At 47.3% G+C, this 17,212-nt stretch overlaps 1 long non-coding RNA gene across 2 annotated transcripts; it reads left to right on the forward strand.

Moving 5' to 3' along the window:
* Positions 1-654: 654 nt before the first annotated feature.
* LOC311438174 lies at positions 655-10,511 on the forward strand. Of its 2 annotated transcripts, none has more exons than XR_014693962.1 (2): positions 655-685; positions 8,900-10,511. It is a non-coding gene; the product is annotated as an uncharacterized lncRNA (long non-coding RNA). The 2 variants fall into 2 exon arrangements; XR_014693963.1 differs by lacking the exon at positions 655-685 and adding an exon at positions 5,614-5,667.
* The last annotated feature ends 6,701 nt before the right edge of the window (positions 10,512-17,212 follow it).

A 17,212-nucleotide genomic window follows, 5' to 3' on the forward strand; every position in this document is an offset into this window, starting at 1 on the left:
AAGGGAGAGGGCCCCAAGAAAAAGATGAGCCATTTTTACCACAAGTAAAAGTGTGGGGCTTTTGACCAGGCACAAAAATAATTGGAAGCATGTTTTTGAAAGCTTCCCTATCTGCATAATTTGTTGCCTGCCTGCTGGTGGATTCCCAAAGACAATAAAGGAGAAGCCTGGGAGGAGAGTGGCAGAGTGGGATTCTTGAGTCGTGGCTCTGTTCTTGGCGTTGCTGCCGACTCATCGTGGGGGCCAGTACCAAATGAGGATATTGTGCTTTCCCTTCGTGCTGCAGCACAGAGATGTGCTTGGCAAGGCTGCACTGATTCACGTCACTGGCTACAGTCACACTGCATCTGACACCAGGGCTAGGACCCAGGGCTGGGGCCTTAGCCTGGCTTATCTCCTCCTTAGTTCTTCCTCCCATACTGCAAATCTTGGTCCTGGCTTTGTTAGTCCTGCTTTCAAAGTCCGTCCTGCCCCAGGGCTGGGGGCCAGCCAGCCCACCAATGCCAATTTGAGCCCTTTTATTTTTTTAATAGGGAAAGCTGGTGAGACATGTTCCCACACGGTGTGACAGCAGCATCAGAGAAGAACCTCTGTGACACTTGTGCCTCTCAGGTTGCTCAAAACACAACTCTTGTGTGACAAATTAAGGCATACAGGTGTTTAATCTACATAATTAAAAGCAAAGGTAACTGTCTCACTGGAAGAATGTAGGTATTAAGCACTTCTACTGTGCTGTTGAAAATCTCCCCCGAATATAACAAATGCTTACAAAACACAGTGCATGACTGGTCAACATCTATAAAACTTCTCTTTACTCTTTAAATACCATCTTCACCTTCTTCTGTCCCTGCCTACAGCACCTGACTTCAGCATGCAGCACATGGAGCATGTTTGCAGCATGTCTCATACAGCTCTAGCTTGTATGAGCTCTAGCACCCCCTTTTAAAAACATACACAGCAGTAGATAAGACAGAAAACCCAACTAGGTCCCAAAGGCACTTAGTGTTTTCACAACATCACCGTCAATGAAAGAGAAGCTAGTTCTGGTCAGAGCAGCATGCCTTTTCTTTTTTTAGCTTGCAAAGCTTGGCTAGATATAATTGTATGAAGTCTTCTTTCATTGTACTTCTTGCGTCTGCAAGATCAAAGCCTCTCAGGATGTAACAGGAATCTCTACAATAATACCCTTTGGATGCTCATTTTAATAAAGAGTTGCTTTTAAAATAACCCAAAAAAAAAAAAAAAAAAAAAAAAAAAAAAAAAAAAAAAAAAGCAAAATCCAGGTCCTGAAGGGATAATATATTTATTTTCTCTCAGTTATTTTCAGCTCTGTAAGACAAGTCTGAAAATTGTCTTTTGCAAACTGTTTCATATAGAGCTGCATTTCTCAGCTGCTCAAGTACAGGTGGCATGGACTAAAGAAGAGTTTTATATTTTGAAATAAAGTGGATGGAAGCAGAGTTCTGCTACTGCCAGCACTCCAGGAAGTTCAAGAAGAGCGATGCCAGGCTGAGAGACTCAACAAGGGCTGTGCCTGCAACCTTGATGGTGTCAAAATGCTCCCTATGCCCCCTCAAAGGAAGACTTGGTGTCAGATTGGTGGTTCAGTGCTATTTTCTCAAATAGTTCAAAACTGCTCTCTTGTACGCCCTCAGATCTTGCTCCTGCCACTCAGTATTTATTGAGATGCTGATGGAGATGCCCCTCTCTTGTGCCATTAGCACCACACACACTGTGCTACAGCTCAGCAAGTGTGAGAAGAGCAGCTCTGCTCGCTTAGACCACCAGCTTCCCATCTTCCAGAGCTTTCTGGGGGAACTGCAGGAGTTTGAGAAACGCCCCATGTCTGGTAGCATGGTAATGTCCATATCCACAGCTTGATGTTCACCTTCATGTTACTGGGAGTAGCTCGGGGTGTCACAGAGAGAGGTTGGGGTAGAAAAAATTGTTGATAAATGGCCTTTCTCTGAAGTCCTAAGCAGACAGAGTGTGCCTGAGTGAAAACCATAGAGAAAGCCCTTCTGCCATGGCTAAACCGACAGTGAAGCACGCTGAGGGTCAGGCCTTTAGGGGGTGATTCATGACTACAGGGTCAGAGGGGTTAAAGATTCTCATCTGAAGGGGATTAGGAGTTTCCAAGGAAGCACAGTCCTTCAGTGCCCCCAGCATTTCCTTGAAGCTTTTGGCGTTTCAGACCTGCTTAAGGCCTACCTCATTATTCTGTCCCATCACATGAGATGTCCATCTCAGCATTGGCAGAAGGCATAGGGGGGTGCAGGGCACATGAAAGGGAGTCTTTGAAAGGTGCTGGTACCTTCCACCAAATCCAATTACATCTGGGTTCAGGGGAAGCTGGGCTAGATGCTTCACCGATGGGACCTGGCCCCCCTGAGACTGCCCAGGAGGCAGGGCTGGAGTGGGATCCCTCACTCTCATCTGCCTCCTGCTGAAGCCTCTCCTTCTGCCCCTCTCTCCTTTTCAGCATCAAACACCTCTCTCCCAGCAAGGTGTTTTCTGATGCTTTGCATTAAGTTCACGGTGTAAAACTGGGATGGACTGGGCCGCTGTTACTGGGACTGTTACAGCTTGGTGTGCGCGCACGCGCATGTGCGTGTACATGTCTGTGTGTATGTGTGCGTTTAATGCAGGGCTTTACAAAACTATCAAGAGCTCTTTAAAGTGCCATAAAATTTAATGCTCAATAGGGAAGCCTAAACAAATGAAGCTGCACTATAAAATGTTTAGTGTTTCTATTGCTTTCGCTTTGAACATGAAGACTTACTGCAACACACAAGGGATTTCCCTGTCCTTTTCCTTATCCTTTCTCCCCGTGCCTCTTTTCTTCTGTATTCTCTGATTCCCAAAGAATTTACCATGGATTTTGTATGGGAATATCTTCAGCTCCCTGTGCTCTTGGTTCTAAAAAGTGTGGCTGTCTGCCACTGAAAGGGCTGCCTGTTCTCTGATTGTTCCCTGGGAAATATATATTTGAGATTAAAAAAGAGCACTGCTCTTTCATCTACACCAAAACCCACCATATTTAATTATTTTACTGTGTATAGTGGCTGCCAGAACTGCCTGGTGCAACTCTTACCCCTTGCCTGCTGTGATTTTGTCTGCGTTTGTTGTGACTTCAAAAACAGATCTCAAAGCACAGATCTCAATGGAGAGCCAAAGTATGCCCCAAGTTCTCCTCAGGCAAAGGCAGCGGGGACATTTTGTAAAAATAAAAAAACCCACAAGAGTCAAATTCTAATTTTTGCCAGTGAACTTGAGCATTGTGTGACTTCCAGCTTACTCCGTTGTCTCTCAAGACCTTAAAGCAGGGCAGGACATGAGCAGGTGAGGTGCCCTTCTCGCTGCTGTGCCCTTCCCTCAGCTCACTCTCACGGAAAAGTATGGCCTAATGTGGGTGAATAAAGTCAGGCAGTTCAGTGAATCACCTGCTTTCACAGGCAACGGGATCAGATATTAACTGCAGCCCTCTGATTGAGCAGCAATGGACCATTCTCTGTGTCTGTGCTCACCTGTATTCCTGTGGTGACCACGTTCACCTTCTGGTATAAAGGTTCCTCTTCAGTCATGATGGTTTCTGACATTTGGCTTCTCAGCACTGAGGAGCAAGGCTGAGATTTGCAGGGAAGAGCAAAGACACACTTCTAGGTGGCATGGTTGTGATTCCACTAACAGGTGATGGGGATGAATAAGAGGCAGTAAAGACTGCATGTTGTTGCCTTCACCTCTTCTGCATCATGGCAGAATATTATACTTCTGTATGCTTTCATTTCTGTCCATACTACGGTCCTTTTGGAGAAAAGATGTAGCCAGATGCCTTTGTCCAAATATTTTTTTCCAAGTGAAAGGCTTTAGATTATCCCAGATATTGAATGGCTCCTCTTTTTTAGACCTCAGAGAAGCTGTGGCCTTTCCTATTATTTCATCCGTGTACTTCACCCTCAATAAGGGAACATTGCAAGGTCACGGCCTTTCCTCCTGACTGGAACCCAGGAAAATGGGGATTAAATCTTGCGCATACTCTAACACTCCCATATTTGGACACAAGTGGAAGGAACTTGTCTGTTTTCTAGTTTGCCTTCCATTTGCCCCGGGGCCTGAACTTAGCTGCAGGTTTCAGCATGAGAAGAGGCACGAAGTTCCAGTGCGCACATCTGGAATTAAGAGCCGAAAATTGGGCTCGGTGCTGATAACGCTTTATTGACAGGAGATGAAAGTCTTGATTCCAATAACTTTCCGAGCTCCAGTTCCCACTGCTTTACGAGGTGTTACACACTTTGGTACCTTTGAGAGAGAGTTTGCTTCCCCTCCTTCTCTCCCACATCTTTATTGCTTCTGTTCCACAGACTTGAGTCATTAAAGTCTGAAATGCTTCAGCCCAGGAGGGTAAGGAAACCTCCTTTTTCTGCACCCCAGTGAGAAAATGTCAGCATCCAGGTTATCTGTAGGGATGGGCACGAACCAGACCCTGAGGCCAGAGTGCTCCCCTGCTCCTGGTGTTGGTCAGTGGCAGAGCTCAGCGTTAATACCTCGGGACAAACCCCTCTTGCAAAGAGCGCAGCCACCTAATGTCTGTACTCAGTCACCTTCCTTCCTCTGCCCAACATGGGAACTCCCACGCTACCCTAAGGGAGCTCACAGTCCATAGAAGTGGGGTTCAAAACAAAAGAGGAGGAAAGGCAAATTATGTACCGCAGGAGGCTTGTTTCCTCTGCCATTCCCTGCTGCCATGTCTTGCTGTGGTAACAGTGAAGTGGGTGAGGCATGGCCCTTGTGACCATGACCTTACCCAGCAGCAAGGACCAAACTGATCTCAGAAGGCTCCAAAGCTGGGGAACACAAGCCACTACCTTCATTTCTGTCTTATAACGCCCATGGTGCCTGTATCCGTGGCACGTTAGAAAGCCAGGACAATGCCTGCATTCCCATGTCCGTCAAGCTGTCCTGAGTAATCCTCCTCCTCCATGCTATAGCCCTGGGTCAAGGAGTTTCCTCCGCCTTGTCTTGGGCTACCTGGCCGTTCACCTCACTCTCCGACTGCTGGAGGAAAGCCCTAATAAGAGTCAGCTGCTGTTAGGGACTCCAGTCCCTAAATCAGTTCTGCATTAGCAGCAAAGGCTCCATGAAGGGAAAGTCAAAGGTTGCAGGCCATTATAATTACAACTGTCAAAATATAACATTGCTCAAATTAGGAAATCTTTTATAAAGTAAAATTTTTGGGGGGAGTGCAAAAAATGTGTGCTTGTCTGAGGAAGGGCTTCTATGTTTGTAGGCTTTCATTTTTTTTTCCTTATATTAATTTATTTCCTAGCAGAAACTAGCTGTCCTTAAAAATATTGCCTGTAATTTCTAGGACATTTTCAAATTTCCTTTAGAAAAGAAAATTCCTGAAAAATTAAGTTTGGGGTTTTCAGATAAAAATAAGGTATTTTGTCTCAAAAAAAAAAAAAAAAAAAAAAAAAAAAAAAGGAAAAGGAAAAAGCAATAGGAATTTTAGGCATAAGTCACTCTTCACTTTTAAGAGCCAATGTCTGCAGTTATGTAGCACCACGTATTGTGGTGCAGGCATCATGGGATCTGTAGTTTTATCCCTGGTTTTCCTCTGCAGCTTTGAGTGGGAGCGTGAAGAGCTTTCATGGCAGCTCCCGTGAGGTAAGGCAAAGACATAAATATGGAACATAAAAAGAGAATCGTTTAGAGTGTTAAAAATAGTTCAGATGAAGCGTTAACATTTTTTAACGCTAAAACCAAAGAGACAGATACAAACCCCACATTTTCAGATCTGCTGTAATTGAAGCCCTGTGGCTGCGCTGTCAGGGCTCCTGTCCTAGCTGCATGCAGCCTGTTCCCTCTGCAGGAAGCCTCCTCAGTACTTATTATGACACCAGGGTTATCGCCAGTGTTAACCAACAGCTGTCACTAAGGGTGGGTAAATCGTGAGCCAGAAACCTTATCCGATTCATCTGCTGCCTGTTGCACACCTCCTTTTTCCGATTTGACTCCGATTTGGGCCTAGCTGCCTGTGAAGCCACACAGCTCCTGGGGGCTTCTCCCACCACCGAGCACCTCATCCCGTGGTGACACCTGGTCTCAGGACTCCACACAACAGCGCTTCTGAAGACCACGGGGAAGGGGGCAGATAAAAGTGGCACAAAGTTACCAGCTTCCCAGGATGGTGTCCAGCAGGCAACACTCTGCCATGCAACCCAGACCCTTACAGGGGGTGTATGGTTGCTTTCCAGTTGCATTTGGGAAATGGATGCCAACACTTTGGACTACTCTTCCTAATGCTTTCTGAGTTGAGTGGTTTTAGTTTCCACCAGATATCAAAGAGAGGTTCAAGATCTGGAAGGGTCTTGAGCACTCACTGAAAAAGATCCCCAGAGAGTCGGAAAGTGGAATCCTTTCCTGGCGTTCACAGATTTTATTTTAAACTTTATAGTGAGTTTTTTGCTCTTTTCTGGACCTGGCTCGTCTCTGGTCTGTCAGCCACATGGTACAGATGTCTGCACGCCCTTCCCTGCCAGCATTCTCCCAGGCTTTATTTCCAAAACCTGGTCTCCTTGTCTGAGCCTCCATGTGTTAAGGATCCCTTTGGGACAACATGATTATTTCCTTCTGCCTGCTGTGTATCCCTCAACATCTTGTCTGGTAAAAACCAAGTTTTGACCACAGACAAATATCTGTCTCAGACCTGGCTCATCTTGAAGTGAGAAGCACCACCACATGGAGTAGTGAGCCTTTGACCAGACCAGGTCTGGGTACCTGCTTCCCAAAACAAGAAAGAGATGGTGTCTTTTGAACTTCATCATGTCATGGAAAGTGCAATCACCTAGTTTCTGTTCAAGATGGCTTTTAATTTAGAATGAGAAGGATGCCAAGGAGGAAAAACAAAAATTAGAGTGTGTGTAGGCCAGGAAGGTACACACACGTACTGAGTTAGGGCCCCTTGTTTACCACCAGTTGAGGTTGTAACCTCAGCTGCCTGTAAAGAGAAGCCTGAGGGAACACAGGACAATAAATAATTGTCCTATTTGCCCACCAAATAACGGCTGCCTGGGTTATTCACCAAATTTTCTGTTCCAAGAATGGAAGGGACTTGGGCAAAGCCAGCTAGTGACAGGCTCAAAACAGAGAGACTTCTTCATCCAGCCTAGAGCTAAGCTGTGGGATTCCTTGTCGCAGGACAGCTGGGTGTAAAAGCGTACTTGCTAGAAAGCCAAATAGAGAAAACACTCCACCAAAGCTGTTAAACACAAAAATATTAATTGCCAAATTACCAGACCTTAATTCTCCAGGACACCGGGACATGCCTAAGCTCTGCCGTGTAACCTTCCTTTCCTTCTGGCACTGAGACCAACGTACAGGTAGCCCATGGCACCACTTCTCACCAGCCTTTCTCCTTTCCTTCCTAGTCTCAGCATCCCACTGATGGGCCAAGCACCTGATGGACAGCAAAATATTTTAACCCTTCGCTGCCAGGATGCTCCGAAGTGGAAGCAAGGAGCGCGAAGCCGAGCGTGCTGCACCTCTGCCACGGCTGCCTGCCGTCTCCCGCTCCGCTTTGACAGACGGGAAACACCCCGGGGCAAAATTAAGAGGAGCTCTGTTTATTTTGGGACTGCAGATTACTGTCAAACATGAAGGGAGACAATTATTTCCATTGTGGAAAATGTGGCATTAGTGAACAAGCAGTTCTCTCAGCCTCGGCTTTGTGTTTTTGTGTTTTGCTTTTCTCTAAGGAAGGTTTCCTTATTTTTTTTTTGAAGCACAGGCTTGAATTAAGTGGGCAGAGAAACATTTAAATACAAATATTTGTAAACTAAGTGGTTTTCCTGAACAAAGCAGATCCAGATGACAGACAGTCTGTCGGCTGCAGTATCTCGGTGCCTGTCCCATGGCGGCCCCTTTGTTTGGTCCTGGGTGGGGGGACAGGGATGGGGCACACTGGGGCAGCGGCAGGGGGCAGGGGATGGGGACTTTTTGGTCATTATTACCAAACTGACCATTGTGTTGTCATGAAGACAGATACTGGCAGCCTGGCAGTGATGTGGGGACGTGGGAACGAGCAGCTTCAGAGGGAGCTTCAGCTCCAGAAAGTGTGGGAGAGGTATCCATCAGATCATCAGAGCAGGGCAGGAGTATTACTGCATGATCTTTTACTGCCAGGAAAAAATAAATAAATAAATAAATAAAAATAATAATAATAATAATAATAAAGCCATACCCTGAACTTTCTGGAGGATTTGATAAAAACTTGGTTGGGAGGAGTTTCTCATGCTTCAGAAAACATTTGTGGCCAAAACCAAGGTGGGTGCCCCAGTTCAAGGACAGCCATCAGCTACAGCTCTCTCTGGTGATCCAGGCTCAAAGCCCTTCCCAGAGCGGGTCTAAGTTACCCTCACCTCTCCCCAGGCCTTGGGCCTGGTTAAATAGGGCATTACACTCATGTTATTTTTCACTGAAAAGCTTGGAAAGAACTCGAACCCGTCCTGGAGAGAAACAGAAGAAAAATCTTGGAAGCGCAGGATGGGAAACACACTTTTTGCCCAAAAGTAGGAATCCCTACCCCAGGTGCATCCGTGCTGCCCCTGCCCCATCCCCGTGCCGCTCACCTCCCCGGCCGTGGGCTCCAACCAACCTGGCTCCAAGGCAGCGCTCACCTCTGGGGGCTGGGGGCCTGCAGATGCCAAACGGCAAAAGAGTGCCAGGGTCGGCTGTGCTAGCTGTTATTTTTACTTCTTAATAATGCCCCGAGGCTCCTGTTACTTTCCATTGTTCATTTCTAGGGGAAACTGCACTGCCAAGGTCTGTTCACTTGTTCTGGCTTTTTCTGCAAACGCCTGAAATGCCTTTTTTTTTTTTTTCTTCTATTTGTTCTCAGAAATGAAGCTTCTCTGTAAATGGCACGTACCAGCTTTCCACCCTGCCTGTGCCTTAACCACAAATGTCTGCCTCCTGACAGCTTCTCCCCTGTTAGCCTGGGCTTTCTGCAGCGGCTGCTCGCGCTCCCCCAGTCTGTCCGCGTGGCCACATCGGGACACAACTGGGAAGAAGGAAAACTCCTGGCAGAGAATATCCTCACGGAGCAGCCTTCCATGTCATCGGGATGGGCAACCCCATGCAGGAGCTGGCCCTGGACCCTGTTTCTCAAGAACTGTGAAACACTTCCCCCGTTAAACCGCCTGTCACATTACTGAAGGGGGCACTGATGTATCTGATTAGTGAGGAAGCTCTGAAGGAATCCATCTGTCTTAGCATTCGGATGGGTATTTATCTCTTTCATGGGTTTCTTTTGTCCAAAGGAATCATTTGCTCTGATGTGAAGTAATGCAATATCTGCTCTCTTTGGGGATTTCAGCAGGAAGCTATACTCCCTGAGCCTCATTTTAATCTCCTAGTGTCGTAAATCAGGAATAACCTCAAGAAAGTCAGCAAAATTATGCTCGTGAAAACTGATGTACAAAACACGGAGCCTCTGATCTCCAGCAGCAGTGGAGATGAGCTCAGCCCCTGAATCTCTTCTCCCTCTGTATGTAGATCTTGCTGGTCTCTGGAGATGCTCAGATGTGGCTCTTGTGTGCTGAATACAGCATCCAGGCTTTGGAGGGTGGCGCCTTTCATGCTTTTGCTGACCAGGTAGAAGGAGAAGATATGAGGGCTTATAGAGATAAATTCTCTCTGTGAGAGGCTCAGGACAAACCAATAGAAACAAGAAACTCCAGTTGTGCAGAAAAGTTTTTAAATGTACTCTCATCCTGACAAAGATGCTGCAACACACCTCCTATCTGCATCAATTACAGTGATGGGTATGGAGCAGATTCAGAAAGAAAATCAAATCATGAGTATTTCAGTAGTTCTGCTTTTAAACCTTGTGTGGCTATGGGAGCCCCAGGAAGCAATGTTTTGGGTTTTCTTCTGCCTAAACACCAGATATGATCGGGAAAAAATGATTTTGTATTTTCTTCTCATTCAAAATGGTTAAAATCTGAGCTTGGTTTCTTTTCTGTTTCATGTAAACAAAATGGATTCTGCTTAGAAGCTGTGCTTAAATGGAGTTGTTGAGAATTATATTAAAAACTAAGATTTTGCTATGTTAAAAGATAGATTTAAGAATGGATGGCATTACAACAATATGACTTGCAACATGCCACTTTCTGATTTGTTTCTCTTCAACAATTCATTTGTCTCAGTAAGAATGATCTGCTCACTTTCATAATTTGGGGAGATGCTGAGATTTCAGGCTATGCAGGAAATATCTATTAATGCCATTCCTTTTTGCTGTTCTCATGCTTTCGCATTAAGGGTTTGGCATGAGATCAGGTTTAAGAGTGAAACACTGTCTGTCTGTCAAAGTTTTATGGTTCCTCCAGTGATGTCTGAGCACCTTATTGTTTTTGTTAAAGCTCAAGAGATACACAGAGAAGTGACCTTTCTGCTTTCATAACTTGTATAAATAAAGGCTTTTGCGAACTGCTTCTGGCAGCCCTGGATGATGGAAGGCTGAAATTCCACTTTGTGAGAAATTTTCACTCTTAGAACTGAGATGTTATTCTGAGTGGAAGTGAAAAGGCAGTCTTCATGAATTTCCCTTGGAATAAAATGCTGAAACATTTCAATTCAAAGCTGTCAATGCATCCCCTTCTGATGCTGCTGGATCGCTCTGTTTTTATAGCATCTAAAAGTGACGCTGCGTGCTGACTGTGACATCTGGCACACCCGGGGATATTCCGGGTACTTTGCAAATCACAGCGAGATTAGCTGAAGTGCTCAACATCCTTCTGAAAACAAGGCATCGTTTATGCTATCGGGATGATTTAATAACAGCAAAATGGCGTGTTTGGGAAATTCCCTGTCAGAAATGTGGAAATCTCGCTTTCCTATGAAATATTTTCAGTGAGGTGGGCTTTCTACAGCAACGCAAAGCTCTCCCTGCCCCGTGCTTAACCCCGCTGATGCGAAGATTTGACGACACCTACTGACACCCATCCTAGGTGGCTGTAAACTACCTGGTTTGACACCTCCCCTTCAAATCCGCTCACAACGCCCTGCCAAGCATGCAGGTAGAGCATCCTCCGGCAGAGAGAGCAGCTGTGTTTCCCAGCACAGCTTTCACCCGATTTTGTGCTGGCGGTGCAAAATTAAGCCACCCGCTGCTGGGGCGAGCCCTTGGTTTGTGTCCCTGCGCCGAGGGCACTCGCCTCTCTCTCGAGATGGCTGTCGTCAATTTGTTCCTCTCCATTTTCTCTTTCCTCCCTGCTCCCTGCTCGTGCATCAAGAGGCTGTGATAGGCATGTTTGAGTGAGACAAATGAACAAAGACATTCCCCCCGTGTTTCCCACCGGATAAATCACAGATGGGCCCAAATCAACCCCCCTGGATCCAATGTGTCGTTATGTAGCTGCCACTATTGCTTTCCAAGAGGGAGGATGAATATAGCTTTAAATGATTAGCTGCCTTATGTATTACCATGTCTCAAAGCAACAGGGGGTAACACGGGCAAATAACTACACAGGCAAGGCAGTACATGAGGGCTCAGCATTCAGGACTCTCTAACAACTGTGGTTTCTTTATAAAGAGCAATAAAGATGGTTTTAATGTACTGTATATGATGCAACAGATGCAGGATGCCTCTGGCAAAACTCCTCTGGTCCAAAGCTGACTGAAGACAGTTTGATGATTTGCAGGGAGCTACAGATCCCAGAAGGGGGATTGTATATACCTGTCAGCTGGTAATCAAAGTTCAAACCGGCCTTGAAAAAGCTTAATTAGTACTGACACCAACATAATTATGTGAGCGAGGGAACAGTCGGCGACTGCATGGTTTTATGCCTCTACCCCCTTCTCCCCCATCCCGGTCCCATCCCCACCAACTTTTGGGGTCAGCCCATTACTGTGTGTCCTGCACCTCTGCCACCACAGGCTGGACTGGACATGTCTCCAGGCTTAGCAGGAGCAGACAGCATTGCGTTTCCTCTCTCCTCCTGCTGCCAAAGATGACCTTAACAGCTCCAAGGTTGCAATGACATTGATAAATGCAGGGCAAGAGCACGCTCAAGGAATAACAAAACACGTCCTAGGAAGCCCTGAGGAGCACAAGGAAAGCAAAGCAAGAGGCCGCAGCCTGTCATCTCCCAGAAACACAACGATGCTTCAACCTCAGAAGGTTTATATCAATTAGGAATAGATTTAGGCTGAGCCTTCAAATCCAAACTGCAACACGGAGATCCTGCCCCTCTCCTTTTTGTAGTGAGAGCTGCAAGCACAGCACTCAGACCTGGTTTAGGCATCGTGATGACTGTGATGCTTGCCTCCATAAATAAATTCATTCATTTGATTTAATACCCCACTCGAAGTCCCGTCTATTGCTTTTCTTGGACAATTTGGGGAATTTCTGCCAATTCCAAAATATAATCTGTCTACAAAAGCCTTACCAAACTCCCGCAACTGATTCACTGGAGACAAATCCTGCATAGAAGCCTAGAAACCGAGCAGACACTGACGGAGGAAAGCAGGAGATCCACTGCGTGTTGCCCACAGGGAAATGCAAACAGTGGAAGTTTCTCTTTGGGGCTGAGATGAGCCCGTGTCTTGCCCACCCTGGCCCAGGACTGGATCCAAAGCCAGGTTTCCCCCAGCTGTGCAGATCAGTGTGATGCTCCAGCTCAGCGCTTAGAGAACACTGCGATGTCCAGATGTGGGCTCCAAAGCTTCCTGAAGTCCTGGAAGATGAAACTATACCTCCCTCCTGTGCCCAGCCTCATTTATTTCAGACTGAAGGCGGCGGAAACTCAGCCCCGACACCTCCAGCAGTATCAGAAAGAAGGGGAAGTGAATATTTTCTGCTCGCTTTGTTAGAACTAGAGCATGACAAGCATGGTGCTTGCCAACAGTTTGGCCTGTCCGTACTGCCAGGTGCTGCCCGTCACACACATTTCAAGCAGTGTGCCCTAGTGCCAGCCCTGAGGATGTCTGGATGTGCCCGAGGGTGGCTGTGCCACCACAAGGTCTTTCAAGTGCTCTTAGTAGGGCTCCAGGGTGGCAGCGGGTGAGATTGGGCAGAACCAGCAGCTGAATTTTGGCAAGCAGAGTCAGGGAATGAAGAGATGGAGGGCTCAAGGGATGAAGAGTGGAGAAGAGAATTGTGCTCCGTGAAATAGGAGCTCTTCCAAATCCACTGTTGTATGAAGACAGAATTCTAAACTATTTTTAGAGTTTTTCCCCCCAAAATCCCAACAACAGCCCAAAATGAAATAAAAAGCCATTCATGTCTTAAAAGACAATGCAAGCGGAATTTATTTTCTTTATAGAGAGAGGTATTTCAGTGGGATAATCTCAAAGGCCAGGAGTGACCAGGCTGTCACAGGTCCCTGTGAAGATGTCTGTTTGCCTGGGAGCCACAGCAGCCCCCGTGGTGCCAAGGGGGCAGAGCTCCAGGAGCCGCTTCCAGACAAGAGCTGACATTGTCTGCAGGGCTCCCATTGTTCCTCGAGGATGGCAGCCGGCCTGGGCTGGGAGTGACAGGGGATCCAGGACAATGCAGTGGGGTTGGTCTCGGCATCCCACGCTGGTTTGCTTCCTCCTGCTTCTGCAATTCGGGGGTCCCCAGCAGTCCTCCTGTCAGCACAGCGCCACTGCCCGTCCCAGGGCATGGCCCCACGTGTTAAGGGCTCCTGCAGCAGTGGGGGTGCATCCACAGTGGCCTGGGGACCTGTCTCACAGAGGACTTTCTGCCTGAAGGGGAGTATATTTAACCCATCTGGAAATTACAGCTGCCAGACATCATCCCTGGAACCACCAGGTAAGTACAGTCTCAGAGCACCTTACTTCTCCCCTCTCTGCTTGAGTCTACAACTGATAGCAAAGCATCGTTTACCTTAATACACCTAAAGTCACCAGTGGCCGGGAGTCTCTTCATTTTTCTACACACTAGCGTGTGTGAAAACAGCTCTAAAAAAAACTAAATCTTTTCCTCGTGTTGGCTTGCCAGGTGAGGGCCTTGAGGGTGGCTGGAGGAGAGCAAGAGAGAAGGAAGCCAGTCCCCACAGCACAAATGTGCACTGAAGAATGGAAAGAAGCATGAGGTGCTATATTGAGATCTCATGCAAACAAGGAAACTGCTTGTAAACTCCTGAATTAGACAAATCATGCTAAATTTACTGGAATGCAGAAAAATAGTCGCATCCGTTGCTGTGCCTTGCCAACTGTACGCTTGCCAGTGCAGTTTTTAGACCAGAGGCAGGAAGTTACAGATAGGCTCACTTTTTTTCTCTTCCCTTTTTCTCTGAGTCAGATTTCAGACAAAAATGCCTTTTGGTAGCGGAGGGCACATTTCCTACGTTTATGGGGTACGTGCAGACCAGCTCAACGTGCGCTCTCCAGCTTGGTCCAGAAGGAGCTGGTCACCAGAAGCTCTCCAACCAAAGCCCCCTTAGACATATGTTGTCTGCTTGCCTCTGCTTGCACAGCCTTTGGTGGACAGTGAAGGGCACGGTGGTGAGCAGGGCATGTGTTCTCCTCACCTCCTGTCCACAGAAGAGACCCACGTGTCTCCTGGCACGACTGAGGCTAGACCTAACAAGGTAACGTCAAGGTTTTGTCTGCCTGGCTGAGCACCGGTGCACCAGACCGTGTGTGCTCTGGCTACACCCAAACCCACATGCTTTCAGCTTCCCTTCTTTACCCTGGGGACATCCCTCAAAGCCCAGTCTGGCAACAACCACTGATTTCAGAAACCATACTTATATCTTTAAAGATGCAAGATAAACGCTCCCTTGCGAGATAAACCCTATCCAGCTCACGGGTTAGCCTGGCACTGTTTCCATCTCGTCATTCATGATAGCTCTGATGTCCACATGTGAACAAATCAGTGACTGGCAGAGCAGCAGGAGGTCTAGATACATGCGATTTGAGCAGCCAGCACCCTAATTCAGGGTATTTGCACCAATTGGCCACTGAGGGTATTTGCACCAATTGGCACCAAGAGGCCACTGAGGACCTGCAGACCTGCCCATTTTTTTGTGAAGGAAGGGGATGCTACCGGACCCCTTCCCAAAACGGGGACTTGTGACAGCTGATGGCTTGAACAGGACCACCCAGGAAACGCAGGGCAAGGAAATATAACCAGGGCAGTGCTCTGACCACTCCTGCCTCTGGAGTGTGGGGCACACCGTGGAGAATTGCTGCACTGCTTGGGTTCAAGAGAGGACAGCATCTGAACCCAAGGCTCAGCTGAAAACCAAGCTGTCTCTGAGGCCCAGTGAGCATGGGTAACTCCTTCAAGTCCCTGCCCTCCTGTGTTATTTGCTCATTTGTTTTCTTCTTTTCGCGAGTTATTTCTGGCCCGAGCAGGAGCTGGGAGTATCTGACATCTCCCAGTGCCCGGAAAGCTTGTTCTCATGAGAACTGGGCTTCACACCGCACGCTCAGGGGGAACAGAGCTCAGGGACCTGGAGAAGCCCCCGATGGCCAAACACAACGGGAATGACCATGTGGGTGAGCTGGGGCCACCCTGTTTTAGGTAACCCTGGAGAAGATCTGGGCTGAGCATGGCTCCTGGGTGCTGCCACAGCTCTGCGGCGGCTGTGGGGTGCCTGCCCCATCCCCGAGCCTCCCCCTCTTCTCCTGCTTCCCCATTCAGACACCGTTCTTGGGATTATTTTTTTCCCTTTGACAAAGCACATACAGATGGTGCGTTGTCTGCCACAATCAAGGGGCTCAGGTGGGTAATGGGGAATGGCAGAATTTGGCATGTACTTGTTTGCCTTAGTGCAATTTTCCCATAATTGCACTTCCTAGCTTTCCAGCATCTGTGAAAGATCAGCTTGTGACACAGCAAAATCGGCCTCACACTTTTCTGGACTTTGCACCAGGTTAGGAACTGGCCATCCTCCTTTTGGCTTAAAACATTTCGGGAGGGTGGGGAGGAGAACCGCCTCGCTTTTGTGCGTAGTCAGTCTTGGCTGGGCTCTAGTGCCCGGCAGGAAAATCACAGCCTGTCAAACACGTTTAGCTCAACCCTCCGTTGTTGATTTTTGGGAGGTTTATTTTTAGAAAAGTACGGGTGAATCTGGCACAAGTCCTTCCAATCTGCCCAGCTCTTGAGGTGAATGTGCTGAAAATCGAACTAATGGGGATTGTGGAGCAGAGCAAAGCCCAGCTGTGGGACACCAAAGAACAGGCAGAGGTTCTGCAGATGTTTTGTTGTGACAGGCGACCTCAGTTCCTTCCCTTCAGACTTTACCAGGTGCCAACCATGCAGCAGGAAAGCTGTGAGGAACGGGGACAATCTCAGGGCTGGAAGGACTGACTGCCCCTCTCACGGGAGAGGGCAGCACCCGGCAGCGGCCCATTGAGGCGCTGGGGATGACGAAGAGCAGTCCCTGCCTCAAGGAGCCTGCAGTCGCAGTGATTAGAAACAGAAAACAAACCTCGGAGGTTTGCGGGGAAATACCTTCTGCTCAGACAACCTAGGAGACAGCTTGGGATCATGCTCTGTTATTTATCACGGGCTGCAGGTTTTTGTGCTGGAACAGCACTCTGTTCTTGTGTCTTCCCCAGTACGTTTAAGATTTCTTCAAGCTGCAGCATTAAAATGAGCTGCTGGAACAAATGCCATGCTGAAATTAAACTTGGTTCTAAACAAATGGGAGACCAAGGTTTACTTCTTCTGGAAAATCTCAGGTTTAGCAATCCTTTTACGTGTGCTCACTGCAATAGCTGCTATTCAGCCAGGCAGCATTGTATTTTTTTCAAATTTTCTGCAGCATTTTTTTCCTTATTTTGGCCCCTACACATAGTTTAGGTTCCCTCTTGCTTTGAGATAACTAAATCCACTGTTTCTTCAGTGGGGCTTTCCAGGTCAGACGAGTCACCCATTCCCCTCCTTTATTTTAATGAATGGGTTTTGTCCATTTGTAATCAAACTCTAAAGGGCATCATCAGCTAAACTTAGGCTCAGAACAAAGATTTTTCATGCAAGGAGGAATATAAGCACTAAACAAAGCTATTATTATTTTTTTTTTATGTTGTTTTGCTCTCAACATAAGTGAAACCAGGGCTCAACAACTTCAGTGGAGCTGGAGACCCAGACAAAACAGAACCTGCCTCTGGCACAGGAGCTGCACGGAGCTGCCAGGAGAGGAGTTCAGCTTCACCACCCAGCCAGAGCAACAGGAACAAAATAAGCTAGAAAAGA

This window comes from Aythya ferina, assembly GCF_964211825.1.
Source record: "Aythya ferina genome assembly, chromosome: 5".
Lineage (NCBI taxonomy): Eukaryota > Metazoa > Chordata > Aves > Anseriformes > Anatidae > Aythya > Aythya ferina.